The sequence below is a fragment of the Eschrichtius robustus genome, chromosome X, assembly GCF_028021215.1.
Source record: "Eschrichtius robustus isolate mEscRob2 chromosome X, mEscRob2.pri, whole genome shotgun sequence".
NCBI classification, from domain to species: Eukaryota; Metazoa; Chordata; class Mammalia; order Artiodactyla; family Eschrichtiidae; genus Eschrichtius; species Eschrichtius robustus.
In genome coordinates, this window is record NC_090845.1 from 69,540,075 (window position 1) to 69,556,886 (window position 16,812).

The following is a 16,812-nucleotide window of genomic DNA, read 5'->3' on the forward strand; positions in this document are numbered from 1 at the left end:
AAGAAATTTTGGTGTATTAATTTTATATCCTGCAACTTTACCAAATTCATTGATTAGCTCTAGTAGTTTTCTGGTGGCATCGTTAGGATTTTCTATGTATAGTATCATGTCATCTGCAAAAGTGACAGTTTTACTTCATCTTTTCCAATTTGGATTCCTTATATTTCTTTTTTCTTCTTTGATAACCGTGCTAGGACTTCCTAAACTATGTTGAATAATAGTGAATAGTGGTGAGAGTGGACACCCTTGTCTTGTCCCTGATCTTAGAGGAGATGCTTTCAGTTTTTCACCATTAAGAATAATGTTTGCTGTGGGTTTATCATATATGGCCTTTATTATTTTGAGGTAGGTTTCCTCTATGCCCACTTTCTGGAGAGTTTTTATCGTCAATGGCAGTTGAATTTTGTCTAAAGCATTTTCTGCATATATTGAGATGATCATATGATTTTGATTCTTCAGTTCGTTACTATTGTGTATCACTTTGTTTGATTTGCATATGTTGAAGAATCCTTGCATCCCTGGGATAAATCCCACTTTATCATAGTGTATGATCCTTTAAATGTGCTGTTGGATTCTGTTTGCTAGCATTTTGTTGAGGATTTTTGTGTTTATGCTCATCAGTAATGTTAGCCAGGAATTTTTTGTTTTTGTGATAACTTTGTCTGGTTTTGATATCAGGGTGATGGTGGCCTCGTAGAATGAGCATGGGAGTGTTCCTCCCTCTGAAATTTTTTGGAAGAGTTTGAGAAGGATAGGTGTTAGCTCTTCTCTAAATGTTTGATAGAATTCACCTGTGAAGCCATCTGGTCCTGGACTTTTGTTTGTTGGAAGATTTTTAATCACATTTTCAATTTCATTACTTGTGATTGGTCTGTTCATATTTTCTATTTCTTCCTTGTTCAATCTTGGAAGGTTGTCCTGTTCTTAAAATTTTTCCATTTCTTCCAGGTTGTCCATTTTATTGGTATATAGTTGCTTGTAGTAGTCTCTTATGATCCTTTGTATTTCTGTGGTGTCAGTTACTTCTTTTTTATTTCTAATTTTACTGATTTGAGTTATCTTCCTTTTTTTCTTGATGAGTCTGGCTAAAGGTTTATGAATTTTGTTTATCTTCTCAAAGAACCAGCTTTTAGTTTCATTGATCTTTGCTATTGTTTTCTTCACTTCTATTTCATTTATTTCTGCTCTGATCTTTATGTTTCTTTCCTTCTACTAACTTTGGATTTTGTTTGTTCTTCTTTCTCTAGTTGCTTTACATGTAAAGTTAGGTTGTTTATTTGAGATTTTCTTGTGTTTTGAGGTAAGATTGTATTGCTATAAACTCCCCTCTTAGAATTGCTTTTGCTGCATCCTATAGGTTTTGGGTCATTGTTTTTTCGTTGTCATTTGTTTATAGATATTTTTTGATTTCCTCTTTGATTTCTTCAGTGATCTTTTGGTTATTTAGTAGCATATTGTTTAGCCTCCTTGTGTTTGTGTTTTTTACAGTTTGTTTTCCCTGTAAATTGATTTCTAATCTCATAACGTTGTGGTTGGAAAAAATGCTTGATACGATTTCAATTTTCTTTAATTTACAGAGGATTGATTTGTAACCCAAAATGTGATCTATCCTGGAGAACGTTCCATACACACCTCAAAAGAAAGTGTATTCTGCTGTTTTTGGACGGAATGCCCAATAAATATCAATTAAGTATATCTGGTCTAATGTGTCATTTAAGGCTTGTGTTTCCTTATTAATTTTCTGTCTTGATGATCTATCCATTGGTGTAAGCAGAGTGTTAAATTCTCCTACTCTAACTGTGTTACTGTCAATTTCCCTTTTATGGCTGTTAGCATTTGCCTTGTGAATTGAGGTGCTTCTATGTTGGGTGCATAAATATTTACAATTTTTATATCTTCTTCTTGGAATGATCCCTTGATCATTGTGTATTGTCCTTCCTTGTCTCTTGTAACAGTCTTTATTTTAAAGTCTATTTTGTCTGATATGAGTATTGCTACTCCAGATTTCTTTTGATTTCCATTTGCATGGTATATCTTTTTCCAGCCTCTCTACTTTCAGTCTGTATATGTCCCTAGGTCTGAAGCACATCTCTTGTAGACAGCATGTATTTGGTTCTTGTTTTTGTGTCCATTCAGCCAGTCTGTGTCTTTTGGTTGGAGCATTTAATCCATTTACATTTAAGGAAATTATTGATACATATGTTACTTTTTGCCATTTTCTTAATTGTTTTGGGTTTGTTTTTGTAGGTCTTTTTCTTTTCTTGTGTTTCCTGCCTAGAGAAGTTCCTTGAGCATTTGTTGTAAAGCTGGGTTGGTGGTGCCGAATTTTCTAAGCTTTGGCTTGTCTGTATAGCTTTTGATTTCTCCATCGAATCTGAATGAGTGCCTTTCTGGGTAGAGTAATTTTGGCTGTAGGTTTTTCCCTTTCATCACTTTAAATATATCCTGCCATTCCCTTCTGACCTGCAGAGTTTCTGTTGAAAAATCAGCTGATAACCTTATGGGGATTCCTTTGTATATTATTTTTGGCTTTTCCCTTGCTACTTTTAATATTTTTTCTTTGAATTTAACTTTTGTTAGTTTGATTAATATATGTCTCAGCATGTTTCTCCTTGGGTTTAATCAGTATGGGACTCTCTGTGCTTCCTGGACTTGGGTGACTATTTCCTTTCCCCTGTTAGGGAAGTTTTCAACTATAATCTCTTCAGATATTTTCTCAGACCCTTTCTCTTCTTCTTCTGCGATCCCTGTTATTCGAGTGTTGGTGCATTTAATGTTGTCCCAGAGATCTCTGAGACTGTCCTCACTTTGTCTCATTATTTTCCTTATTCTCCTCCATAGCAGTTATTTCCACCCTTCTATCATCCAGCTCACTTATCTGTTTTTCTGCCTCAGTTATTCTGCTATGGATTCTTTCTAGTGTATTTTTCATTTCATTTAATGTGCTGTTCATCATTGATTGCTTGTTCTTAATTCTTCTAGGTCCTTTTAAAACATTTCTTATATCTTCTCGATCCATGCCTCTATTCTGTTCCTGAGATCTTGAATCATCTTTACTATCATTACTGTGAATTCTTTTTCAGGTAGATTACCTATTTACTCTTCATTTATTTGGTCTTGTGGGTTTTTACCTTGCCCCTTCATCTACAATGTATTTCTCTGTTGTCTCATTTTTTCTAACTTTCTGCATTTGTGATCTCCTTTCTGCAGGCTGCAGGGTCATAGTTCCTCTTGCTTCTGTTTTCTGGTCCCTGGTGGATGAGGTTGGTCCAGGGTCTTTTGTAGGCTTCCTGGGAGGAGGGACTGGTTCCTGCACTCCTGTGGGTGGAGCTTAGTCTTTTCCCTCTGATGGGCAGGATCTCGTCATGTGGTGTGTTTTGGGCTGTCTGTGAGCTTAGTACGACTTTAGGCAGCCTGTCTGCTTATGGCTGGGGCTGTATTCCTGTCTTGCTGGTAGTTTGGCATTAGGTGTCCAGCACTGGTGCCTGCAGGCGGTTGGGTGGAGCCGGGTCTTGGTGTTGAGATGGATACTCGAGGAGAGCACATGCCAATTAATATTCCCTGGGCCTGGGAATTCTCTGGTGGTACAGCATCCTGGATTCAGCACTTCCACCCTGGAGGCCCAGGGTTGACCCCTGGCTGGGGAACCAAGAACCTGCAAGCTGCACAGTGCAGCCATAGAAGAAAGAAGAACAAAGGAAAAAATAAAAATGAAACAAAAACCCAAGACAAATAGCAAAATCAAAAACAAACAGCAGCAACAACACAATAAAAAGGAAGAAAGAAAACAGACAAACCAAACCCAAGATAAGTGATAAAAAGAAAACCAAACAAACAGAAACAAAGAAATGGACTAAAAAGGCATAAAAACCCATAAAACAGGGCTTCCCTAGTGGTGCAGTGGTTAAGAATCTGCCTGCCAACGCAGGGGACACGGGTTCAAGCCCTGCACCTGGAAGATCCCACATGCCACAGAGCAACTAAGCCCGTGCGCCACAACTACTGAGCCTGCGCTCTAGAGCCCGTGAGCCACAACTACTGAGCCTGAGTGCCACAACTACTGAAGCCCGCACACCTAGAGCCTGTGCTCTGCAACAAGAGAAGCTACCCAATGAGAAACCCATGCACTGCAATGAAGAGTAGCCCTCACTCGCCACAACTAGAGAAAAAAGCCCGCGTGCAGCAACAAAGACTCAAGGCAGCCAAAAATTTTAAAAATAAATAAATAAATTTATTTTTAAAAATAATAAATAAATAAATAAAACACATAGAAACAATCTAAAAAAGAACAAAGACAAGAAAAAACACAAAACAACAAAAAAGTAAATAAAAATAGAAAAAATATATTTTAAAAAATAAAAAAATAATAAAAACATCAACTGAACAAAATGAAACAAGCAACAAAGGAATAATAGTAATAAGAATGTTTTCCTGGGGCCTCCTCTGTCAGTGTCCTTGCTCCCACAGTGAGCCACAGCCATCCTCCGCCTCCCCAGGGGGCCCTACGATACCTTTAGGTAGGTCTTTGTACCTGCTGTGGGCACTGTGGGGCCAGTTCATAATCTGACCTGGCCCAACTCTCACATGTACTTGCCCCCAAAGTCCACTGCTTTTATTGCTAGACCGGTCTCAGTTTTAGGAACACTTGTTGTCTATTCAGGTATTTCAGAGATGTAGGATTTATCAAGCTGATCATGTTGATTTAATCTGTGGCTATGCAGCTGCACAGAGATATTTCGGTTCCTCTTCCTTAGGCGCACCACCCCTGGGGCTCAGCTTTGATTTTGGCCCCAAGTCTGCATGTTTGCCACCCTTAGGCATCTGTTCCCTGCCCAGGAGAGAGTGAGTGAAAGCAGTAGCTGATTGGGGCACGCTTACTCAGGCCACGGAGGGCTACGTTGGCCACAACTGGGGTGTGCACAAAGTGCCTGTGGCAGCAGTGACCAGCAGACAGTTGCAACAGACTGGGGCATGCTCACTCTGGTGGGAGTCCCTCCCAGTGCTCGCGGAGGCATGGACTAATGTGTGGGGGCGGTAGCGGCCCCACCTCTTACGCACCACTCAACAATGACACCTCGTTTCCTAGGCAGACCATGTTTCATCTAAGGCATTCCCGGCCATGGAGCCCCTCACTCCTGTTCCATCTGTTGTATCTGTGCAGCCAACAGTGGTCCTCTCCCCAGATCAGCTCTCTCTCTCTCTTTTTTTTTTTTTACATCTTTATTGGAGTATAATTGCTTTACAATGTTGTGTTAGTTTCTGTTGTATAACAAAGTGAATCAGCTATATGTATACATATATCCCCATATCCCCTCCCTCTTGAGCCTCCCTCCCACCCTCCCTATCCCACCCATCTCGGTGGACACAAACCACTGAGCTGATCTCCCTGTGCTATGCAGCTGCTTCCCACTAGCTATCTATTTTACATTTGATGGTGTATATATGTCAATGCTACTCTCTCATTTCATCTCAGCTTCCCCTTCCCCACCACCCCCATGTCCTCAAGTCCATTCTCTACGTCTGCATCTTTATACCTGTCCTGCCACTAAGTTCATCAGAACCATTTGTTATTAGATTCCATATATATGTGTTAGCATACAGTATTTGTTTTTCTCTTTCTGACGTACTTCACTCTGTTTGACAGACTCTAGGTCCATCCACCTCACTATAAATAACTCAATTTCATTTCTTTTCATGGCTGAGTAATATTCCATTGTATATATGTGCCACATCTTCTTTATCCATTCATCTGTCAATGGACATTTTGGTTGCTTCCACTCTCTTAACCCCATACTTTAGCACTCAGCCCCTGCCAACATTGGCAGATTCCCATCTCAAGCAGGGGCGCCCAGGGCTGATTCTGGAGGAGGCTTTGTGATGGGCAGCACTCAGGACCTTGGAGCCTACACGGGCAGAGGAGGCCTTGGCTTGAGGGGTGGGTGAGCCTGCTCAGATGGGTGCCCCTCCCAGTACCCACGGAGGCTGAAGCCAGCAGGTGGTGAAGAGGGTTGCAGTGGTGACCCCATCCCTTGCACGCCACTCAACAATGACACCTTGTTTCTATGGTGTCCCAGGCTTGCACTGTCCTGGGCTTGCAACACTCTTGCACTGTTGGTGGGAAGGCAGTTCCTTTTAAGCTTCTGAGCATCATGCCTTTAAATTCAGAGCTGCTCCTCTTTGGGACCTTTGTGTTCTTTTCTGTAGGTGCCTGTCATGTTTATCTTTATTGTCCCAATGCACTTTTCACCTGAGCTTTTCCACTCGAAAGACATTCTTTTAGCATGGTGCTACCCATATATAAGAATTTCATGAACAAGTTATTTCTCTATTCATCAATGGCAGGAAACTGAGAATTCATGTAAATTCTCAGTCAGTAAGAGCACTGACTTTTAGAATGGGAAATGGAGCTAAGCATAATATTTGAAAAGAGATGGTCATAAAATGGAGAGAATTACAGATCAGGATATGAATAATACTAAAATGGAAACTATATGTATACCTTGTTGTGGGTCTGAATGGAAGCTAGAAACCTTGAACACTTCCACCATCTTTTGGTACAGGAGAAATTGAGGTTCTCTTTTCTCTCCCTCCATGGGCCAAGCCTAATTATAAATGCAACAACATCTCTGAGCACTTTGTCACTTCTAGTAGTTGAAAATTAAGTTATTACACACATTTTTAAAATGATTTAAAATGTTATTTTTTAAATTAAGAAAATTAAAAAATAAAAACGTTTTTCTCAAGCTTCATAATCATCTGAGGTGCATTTGTAAGAGGTTATAAATTTGGAAAATGAAAGTGAACCTTTGCAGATGTAATAGTTCTGTGAATTGACCTGAAATGTAACTGTTTTAGCATCAGGAGTAATGTGACTCATTCTTCAGAACCAAATTTGAAAATTACTAATGCTAAAAGTGAACTGGTATTGAGAACTCCCTCCTGAATCTTTAAATGCTATAAACTTGTAACATCAATAATGTATCATGGCATAAGTGATACAGTGTTGTAGGACTCAAGCACTGAGGTCAATCACATAAAAATTATATGGACACAATAATAAAAGCATATAGGCATTTACATAGCTTAATCTTACTATGACTTCCTCATGCTTTCTCAAATCTGTTACAATAGCACAGATCAATATTAAAATTCTAAATTCAACAATCATAAATATGGGAATTTTATCTATATTAAAAACTTGGAAATGTGCAGCTTCCCTTTTAAATGTTTATACTTTTTCACTTAAAACATACATCCATTGCCACATTTTAACCTGAAATATGTTTTAAGATCGCATTGTAATTAATCTTTTTAATGTAATTGGCTAACAGAAAAGTCCACAAGGAGGAAAAATACTTTATTATAATCAACAACTTTTAGTTAAGATATTTATTTTGAACAGATTATAAAATGACTGCCTATTTAGAACAACTGATAAACACATTGTGATTATGGTGCTTATAAAAAGAATTTCATATGTTGTCCACAGAGCTTAATGTCAGTACTAGTTTTTATAGAGAATGAATTTCCTTTAAAATGTTATTCATCCATAGTTAGACTCAAACCACAAGCTTATTTCTATGTTTCCTTATAAGCAAAACCTACTCCAATTTTAGTGGAACAAATAGCTAATGAATCTCATTGAAAGGAAAAACGGGTTCTTTAGAATTGTTTAACTTCAGTTTTACTTTATACACATTTTTAAAACTTCGGCCATCACATTTTAAAAACTTCAGTTATCGCAGGCATAAAAATTAGTATGACAGTCATAGAGAAAGTGTCCACCTCAAGGTGTTGCAACTAAGAATTTTTATTTAAAGATAGATTAGACTACATGAGGTCAACTCTAAGTATATCTACGTATAGTTTCTCACATCCCGATACTAATTTCACCTGTCATATACAGGCATATCTCATTGTACTGTACTTTGCTTTATTGCACTTCAAAGATACTGTGTTTGTTTTATTACAAATTGAAGGTTTGTGGCAACCGTGCTTCAAGCATGTCTATTGGCATCATTTTTCGAACAGCAGTTTCTCACTTTGGGTCCCTGTCACATTTTGGTAATTCTCACAATATTTCAAACTTTTTCATTATTATATTTGTTTTGGTGAGCCGTGATCGGTGATCTTTGATGTTACTATTGTAATTGTCTTGTGGCACCAAGAACCATGCCCATATAAGGTTGTGAACTTAATTGATAAATGTTGTGTGTGTTCTGACTGCTCCACAGACCTGCCTTTCCCCCATATCTCTCCCTGTCCTCGGACCTTCCTATTCCCTGAGACACAACAATATTGAAATTAGGCCAATTAATAACCCTACAATAGCCTCTAAGTGTTCAAATGAAAGAGTCGCACATCTCTGACTTTAAATCAAAAGCTAGAAATGAGTAAGCTTAGTGAGGAAGGCAGGTAGAAAGCCCAGATAGGTTGAAAGCTAGGCTTCTTACACCAAACAGCCAATTTGTGAATGCAAAGGGAAAGTTATTGAAATGTAAAATGCTGCCCCAGTGAAGAAGTGAACGATAAGAAAGCAAAACAGCCTTATTGCTGATACGGAGAAAGTTTTAGTGGTCTGAATACATTAAACAACAGATTTTCAATGTAGATGAAGCAGGCTTTCTAATGGAAGAAGATGCCATCTAGGACTTCCGTAGCTAGAGAGAAGTCAGTGCCTGGCTTCAAAGGTTCAAAGGACAAGGTGACTCTCTTGTTAGGGGCTAGTGCAGATGGTGACTTTAAGTTGAAGCCAATGCTCATTTACCATTCTGAAAATCCTTGGACCCTTAAGAATTATGCTAAATCTATTCTGCTTGCACTCTATAAATGGAACAACAAAGCCAGGATGACAGCTCATCTGCTTACAACATGGTTTACTGAATATCTTAAGCCCACTGTTGAGACCTACCACTCAGAAAAAAAGTTTCTTTTCAAAATATTACCACTCATTTACAATGCACCTGGTCACCAAAGAGCTCTGATGGGGATGTACAACAAGATTAATTGTCTTTTCATGCCTGTTAACACAACATCCTTTCTGCAGCCCATGAACTTATTTTGACTTTCATGTCTTGTTACTTAAGAAATACATTTTGTAAGGATGTAGCTGCCATAGACAGTGGTTCCTCTGATGGATCTGGTCAAAGTAAATAGAAAACCTTGTGCAAAGGACTCACCATTCTAGATGCTATTAAAGACATTAGTGATTCATGGGAAAAGGTCATAATATTAATATTTAAAAGGAGTTTGGAATAACCCACCCTCATGGATGACTTTGAGTGATTCAAGATTTCAGTGAAGGAAGTAACTGCAGATGTGGTGGAAATAGCAAGAGAATTTGAATTAGAAGTGGATCCTAGAGATGTGACTGAATTGCTGCAATCTCATGATAAAACTTCAGTGGATAAAGAGGTGCTTCTTATGGATGAACAAAGAACGTGATTTCTTGAGATGGAATCTACTCCTGCGGAAGATACTGTGAAGGTTGTTGAAATGACAACAAAGGATTTAGAATATTACATAAACTTGGTTGATAAAGCAGTAGCAGGGTTTCAGAGGATTGACTCCAATTTTGAACGAAGTTCTGCAGTGGGTAAAATGCTATCAACATTGCATGCTACAGAGAAATCATTCATGAAAGGAAGAATCAATTGATGTGGCAAACTTCACTGTCTTAAGAAATTGCCACAAGCACTCCAACTTTCAGCAGTCACCACCCTTCTCAGTCAGCAGCCATCAACAATGAGGCAAAATCCTCCACCAGCAAAAAGATTATGATTCACTGTAGGCTCAGGTGATGGTTAGCATTTTTTTAGCAATAAAGTGTTTTAAATTAATGTATGTACATTGTTTTTTTAGGCAATGCTATTGTACACTTTAATAGACTACAGACTAGTGTAAACACAAATTTTACATGCACTGGGAAACCAAAAAATTATGTGACTCACTTTATTGCAATATTCACTTATTTATTTACTTATTTATTTATCTATTTATTTTAATAAGACCTAGCTTCTCATTTGACTTGAAGTCTTTATTTATTTCTCCCTGCATGGTTGTCTCTGTTCTACCTCTAAGACCTCAGTGTGAAGGAGGAGTGGCTTCTTCACGCCCCCCATGCCCTTTTTTTTGGCCACACCACTCAGCTTTTGGGATCTTAGTTCCCCGACCAGGGATTGAACCCAGACCCTTGGCAGTGAGAGCACGGAGTCCTAACCACTGGACCACCAGGGAATTCCCGATATTCGCTCTATTGTGGTGGTCTGGAACCAAACCCTCAATGTCTCTGAAGAGTGCCTGTAATCTGAAATATTCTATGGAGTTATCTCTGTCTCTGTGAAGGGATATCTGTTTGGATTTGGTGGTCATTCTAAGCATTGCCTTAAGATTATATAGGTGGATGTAGTAGGCATTCAGAAAAGGAAATATGCATAATTACTGTGGACTCAAGGTAGCTGAGATATATAGATAAATTGTTGGTATGTAGTGATAACTGCAAAATACTCATTTTTCAAGGAAAAGTGAGTTAAAAGTACATTAATTTTAAATCTCAGTCCTATAGATATTATGACTATTAGAAATAGACTTCCACTTTTAATTTGCATTCTCTGTAATCAGGCAACGAAATCACTGGAACTCTCTATTGTTACAGAGATCACTTTTATCCCATTTGAAGCAACTCACTTACTTTGCCTTTCACTGCTTTTATTATCTCTGACTGGTATCACGTGCTTTGGGTTAGCACCGTAAACAAGCAAGAAAAAATGTTTTCTGCTGGGAATTCTTTTTTTTTTTTTTTTTAAGTCTTGGGAATTTTTTTAAAAACATCAAACCTTACTTAAGATACTTTGGTTAAAATGTTTATTTTATTTGTTTCTACATAGCTATTGCAGTACTTTACTCCTTCTACAATTACTTCTGTACTCCCCAGCCATTATTAAATCAAAAGAATATGGTTTGAGTAGCCAACAACTCGATTGACGTCACTATATTTGTGAAAGCCAAAAGTACAAAACAGTAGACATCTTACATTTTTTAAATCACAGAGCCAGACACAAAGTATTGACCATGATGGCTTATAGGTTCATTGTTATCCCAGTCAGTATTTTATTAAATTTTCTCTCAGATTTGAATGAGTCGGATATCAATAAGAGTTTTCTCTTAGGTTAATGTAATACTTCACTCTTTTCTTTTGACAGGGTGAAAATAATGTGAGACATTTCTGTGAGATGATTAATGCTTGTTTCATAGATTTTCTTTTAATTTAGTGCATTATACTATGAATGTTGGATAGGGTATTCTACCATCTTATTGAATACCACATGGAAACATCAAAGTAATATCATTTGTAATCATAATGTTTTCTTCTTGATATACAAAAATACTACTTTTTTTCTGAAATAGGTATCTGTATATTTAAAGGGATAATGGTTGTTTGTGAGTAAACCATTGCTTAATTAAATACTGCATTGTCATTTCTTACCATTTCTCACAGACATTAACATTCTTTCTTGGAAACAAATGCAGTATACTAGGTAAAATATCCAACACCTTTTTCCAGTCAGCAAATAATACGTCTTTGGACTGGTAAAATATATATGATCAAAAACTCTTTGTCTGTTTATCTATATGTAGGCCTATGTATATATGTCTTAACCGTTCCTAAAGCACAGGAGTCCGTTTCTATATATCATCATTTACAATAGATAGTGGTACAAGTTAGACTTATATTTTAGAATTGTAATACAAACTTTATAAAGATTTTCTATTACCTTTAATGTTTATTTGAAAAAATAATATTGGACTATTACAAAGTAAAAATAGGAAGTCTAGATGTTTAAAGGAACATTCACTTTGATCAGAATTATCTACATTATTCAATGTAATGATTTAAATTAAATAGAAATAGCCAAATTCTATGAGGGACTAGTTATTGCTATTGGGACTACTGTTCCTTTACTCTTCTTTCTGAGTTTCTTTTAGATTAATGATTATTAAGTGTGGTTCTCTTACCAGCAGCATCAACATCACCTGGGAAGTTGGTAGAAATGCAAATATTCAGGCCCTACCTCCGACCCGAAGAAGAAACACTGGGGTCGGGACCCAGAATTCTATGTTTACAGACCCTCCATGTAATCCTGATGTGTCCTAAGTGTGTGTGTGCGTGTGATATATGTGTGTGTGTATATATATATATATATATTTGTAGGACTACTGGCCAGGAGTCATCAGATTACTTGGATATAACATTATTAAATGACTCTATTATTACTTGCTTTTTTCTCCCTGCAGTCCTGGTTGATTCATTACTTTATTTAGTGATAAGATGAAAATTCTTATCTTCACTGAAGGATCCACTGAATCATCATATCAATTCAACTGTAGTGCATCCTTGAAAGTGTTCCTTCCAAATTAAATCTTAAGTCTTTTTCTCTTTGAAAATAACATTCTAATATTAATACAAATATGAAAACAATGGCTAAGTTCTTCATTTCCCATACAGTAGTGGTAGGGGGAACAATTATATTTTATTATACGAGTATCTATTCACAGTCCTTTGTGAAATCTTGGTAACTCACTCATTTTGCCTTGCATTACCAGTAAATTGCGAGAAGGCAGAGAGTCAGAATAAGATTTATATGCTCTGTTAAAATAGTGAACTACTGCTGATCTTCATATTTGGAGAATAATGAGGAATTTCAGATTTTGTGCTTCTGTTTGGGCTTATGTGGCAAATTATTGAAAAATTTCTGCCTTGAATTTGAGTTATTAGTCCATGAAAATATACCTCATGCTCCATAAATATAGTTTCAGTAACTAAGAATTGTACTGTACCCAAGACAGAAACATAAGCAATATTGATGGCTTTGTTGGAGTTTTCAAACTTCTAATATGATAGTCATCCTAAGTCTATATTTAGCCATGCTTTCTGGTTCATCAAATCAAATCAAATTTCCCGACAAGTTTTGTTACTTTTTTGTCTTTGATATTAAGTATTTGATTCTGCTATATGAGGTGTGACAGTTAAATGCTGAGCCATAATCTACACATGAAAGATAAATCATTATTTTAATGTTATATTTGAAATTTGTACTTATAGCATTAATTGATATTGTACATTATGTGAAAATGAATAGTAGACGTGCCAAAGAAGCATAACATTACTCTCAAATCTTGATTATCCATGTTAATAGAAGTGAGCATTAGTGGAAGTGTGTATAGATTTCAGATCAATATAAGTGACATATTTATTCCATTCTGACATATATTTCATTATATTTTGTGTGCTCGTATATGTCTATATGTGTGTCTGTGTTTGTGTGTATGTGTGTGTATCACAGATTTGTTATCATAGATAATAATGTGTGTATCATAGATGTATTTTTATAATTATTTTCCTAAGGCTATTTTTAAAAATTCTAATTTGCATTCCCTGGGCATGAAGCTGTAGAGGTGTTCAGTGAGATGGTGGCTCAGAAATCTTTGGTTGTTAATGAGGTATTAATTCAATAGAAAAATAAGCTTGATTTAAAAAATTGTATGTAGTTGTAGATAAAGAAAGGTAAACATACTAACTGGTTTTTAAAGCCCTGATTTTGAACAATTAAGTAATATATTGCTCAATCTAGGACACAGGTTTCCCACATCCTAGCAAGTTGGCTTCACTGTTACCTTTTTTAACAAGAAATACTAGGCCTGAAATATTCTATATGTGTATTTTTTAAAGCTCTCTAGATAATTCTGAAGACCACAAAGTTTGGGTATCATTAACATAGGTAATTAAGCATCAACTAGATAGTTGCACAATTATCATCAGTTTTCCTACACCACTCTCCTATTATAAAGTGAAGTTAAACTTTGGACCTCTTTCTTTTTTTATTTTAATTTTACTGGAGTATAGTTGATTTACAATGTTGTATTAGTTTCAAGTGTACAGCAAAGTGATTCAGTTACACATATACATACATTTATTCATTTTCAGATTCTTTTCTCATATAGGTTACCACACAGTATTGAGTAGAGTTCCCTGTGCTATACAGTAGGTCCTTGTTGGTTATCTATCTTATATATAGTAGTATGTGCATGTTCATCCCAAGCTCCTGATTTATCCCTCTCCACCACATTTCGCCTTTAGTAACCATAAGTTTGTTTTCGATATCTGTAAGTCTGTTTCTCTTTTGTAAATAAGTTCATTTGTATCGCTTTTTAAATTAGATTCCACATATGAATGATATCATATGACATTTGTCTTTCTCTGACTTACTTCAATTAGTATGATAATCTCTAGGTCCATCCATGTTGCTGCAAATGGCATTATTTCATTCTTTTTTATGGCTGAGTAAAATTCCGTTGTATATATGTACAACATCTTTATCCATTCCTCTGTTGATGGACGTTTAGGTGGCTTCCATGTCTTTGCTATTGTAAATAGTGCTGCAGTGGACATTGGGGTGCATGTATCTTTTCAAATTATGGTTTTCTCCAGATATATGCCCAGGAGTGGGATTGCTGAATCGTATGGTAGTTCTATGTTTAGTTTTTTAAGGAACATCCATACTGTTCTTCATAGTGGTTGTACTAGTTTACATTCCCGCCACAGAGTAGGATGGTTCCCTTTTCTCCACACCTTCTCCAGCATTTATTGTTTGTAGACTTTTTGATCATGGCTATTCTGACCAGTATGAGGTGATACCTCATTGTAGTTTTGATTTGTATTTCTCTAATAATTAGTGATGCTGAGCATCTTTTCATGTGCCTTTTGGCCATTTGTACGTCTTCTTTGGAGAAACTGGACCTCTTTCTCATCTTTGCAAGATCTTACTGTGATTCTATTCAGGAAACAAAATTATGTCCCTTCCTTTCCTCTAATATCTATGAGAAGATTCAACATATAAAGCAAGGCTTCTGATTTCTTAATCTGAAAGGTACCTTTTTGATAAAGAACTCCTGCATTCTGGTAATTAGATAGTTAAATTATTCATTTCTTTAGATGGTTTTATTTGCACATAAAGGTCCTGGAAACTTCTGTATGGAAAAGAATTTGGTAACTTCAGTAATGTCAGTATGCCAATGTAAATGATCTCCTTTATTTTCAGATCATTGGTGATTAGAAGTATAGATTAAATGGGGATTGTAGGCCTGGGATTAGGCCATTGAATTGTTTTGTTTTTTGGCCACACCACGTGGCTTGTGGGATCTTAGTTCCCCAACCAGGGGTTGAACCCGTGCCCTTGGCAGTGAGAGCATAGAGTCCTAACCACTGGACTGCCAGGGAATTCCCTAGGTCATTGAATTTTTAACTTTTAGCTAATATTGACACAGGAAATTTGCCATTAAGGAAAAGAAAATTGCCATTTGCAAAAGAAATTTGCATATTAAAAAGGAATTTGGGAACTTTTTTCTATATCAATTAAAATTGCATAGTTTATATGTGATATTTCTAAAATATTTATTAGGTAAATGATTGAACTCCCTAAAGTCTTACATGAAGCCAGCCAATGTTATTAACTATTACTTTTCCAGATGGAGAATTTGAGGATAACAAACTTTGTTAGCTTCAAATAATTCAGTGATAATTCCAGGAAAATTAATTAGAAAATAAGCATGCCAGTTCTTATTGCATATTCTATCCTTCATGTAGCATTTTGTTCTTTCCATTGTCCTAAAGACACTATAAAGATCATTTCACTTGATGGATGAATGACCAAAATCCAACAACCTGATGTGTAGTCAGTTCAGTTCATTCATCTTTAAGGATTGATTTGGATATTGACATAGCTAATAAAACTGTATGAACATTGGAAATTAATGTGGCTTAAAATGAAACACACAACACATTATGTGGGCCATTTCATCACATAATAAAAATAAATACTCTAATTCATATACATGGGGATTTCATATAGAGAAACAAAATAGGTTTAGCCTTCTCACTGACACAGATCTGCCATTGCTTAATTAGCCTTTTGCAAAATGCTTGGGCTGTCAAAGTTGGTTCTACAGATGTGAAATAAGATGATTCTCTTTGCTCTAGTTCTACTGGGGAAATATAGAAATATACGACACCAAATTCTAAATATTTAGATTCTGTTCTAATGGCTCTCTAGATAAGCAAAATATGAATACTATCTATACAAATCTGTCTTAAGCTTTGTATAATTTTTATTTCTGGAATTCAGGAAAGAGTGCCTAAACCCAAAGCTACATCCATAATGAACTTTATTTACTAGATTTATTGCTTAAATAGCTTAAGAGTATTTGAAGATCCATGTAATAACTGTAATTGTACCTAATTATATAATAGTATAATTATATTTAATCATATTTATAGTGTCTATAATTTTAGCTTCCTAATATTCCCCCAACTGTAAAATTTTCTGAGCATGTCATATTACACATCTGCAGAAAACATTTTTTTAAAATCAGAAATCTTATGCTTTTGTATAATCTTGCTCTCATTTTGGAGACAAATTTAGTAATATTATTTGTTTTTTATTTTAAAATGACATTCATTATTTCCTTTAACCAACATTTCTTTAAGGGCTACCAGGAACATAGAGAAGGTGTTGCATTAGGTACTCTCCTTATCCTCAAGCAATTCAAGGAATTAATAATCTAATAATGGACTTCAATAACATTTTTAAAAATGAGAGCAGTAATATATATGAAATTTAATAATAGAATGTTCTGATGCTTTTGTATTAAAGATGCTATATATTGCTTTTAAACATTATGCTGTTCAGTCAATTGGGTCTACCACACACAGACATGCTAACTGATCTCACTTTAAATTCATGACAGTTAACCTCA